We start from the raw sequence: 344 nt of genomic DNA, 5'->3' as shown, positions 1-344 counted from the left end.
CCTTTGCATGTTTAAGGATGAAGCACCAAAATGATCTGCTTGGGATTAGCACCCTTTATTCTGTGATGATTAGGACTTTGTTAGTCCTAATTGCAAATCTTCCGCTCAGCTGTGACGTTTAGGACTCCAGAGACAATTCCTGGAGGAGCAACAGCAAGGCTGTTGTTTTTCAGCAAGGGCAACCTTAAACTCTAGCCCAGAATCTAGGGTGCTTCCTGGCCTTGGGAAGGTCCTCCATAATCCCAATCATGCCTGGTCTGTGTTTTTCAACTTTTAGTTTCCAGATTTATTTTCAAGTATAAAGATACCAAGAAACCTTTTTCTGGATGATGATTTCATTCACA

This window comes from Corvus brachyrhynchos, unplaced genomic scaffold (genome assembly GCF_000691975.1).
Source record: "Corvus brachyrhynchos isolate BGI_N302 unplaced genomic scaffold, ASM69197v1 scaffold1397, whole genome shotgun sequence".
NCBI lineage: Eukaryota > Metazoa > Chordata > Aves > Passeriformes > Corvidae > Corvus > Corvus brachyrhynchos.
The sequence above is the reverse complement of the archived record's forward strand: the minus strand, read 5'-3'. Positions refer to the sequence as shown.